The sequence below is a fragment of the Capsicum annuum genome, chromosome 11, assembly GCF_002878395.1.
Source record: "Capsicum annuum cultivar UCD-10X-F1 chromosome 11, UCD10Xv1.1, whole genome shotgun sequence".
Lineage (NCBI taxonomy): Eukaryota > Viridiplantae > Streptophyta > Magnoliopsida > Solanales > Solanaceae > Capsicum > Capsicum annuum.
This window is the reverse complement of record NC_061121.1, coordinates 233,196,984-233,197,410: the sequence shown is the minus strand read 5'-3', so window position 1 is coordinate 233,197,410 and position 427 is coordinate 233,196,984.

Here is a 427-nt window from a genome sequence, read left to right as displayed (position 1 = left end):
TCTTTTAGTTGAGTCATTCCCTTTGATTCCTATAAGACGTACCTTTTAGTCGAGTCATCTCCTTTGATTCCTATAAGACGTACCTTTTAGTCGAGTCATTCTCTTTGATTCCTATAAGACGTACCTTTTAGTCGATTCATTCCCTATGATTCCTATAAGATATACATTTTAGCCGAGTCATCTCCTTTGATTCCTATAAGACGTACCTTTTAGTCGAGTCATTCCCTTTGATTCCTATAAGACATACCTTTTAATTGAGTCATTCCCTTTGACTCCTATAAGACATACCTTTTAGTCGAGTCATTCCCCTTGATCCCTAGAAGACGTACCTTTTAGTCGGTCATCCCTTTTGATTCCTAGAAGACGTACCTTTTAGTCGAGTCATTCGCTTTGATTCCTACAAGACGTAACTTTAGTAGAGTCATTT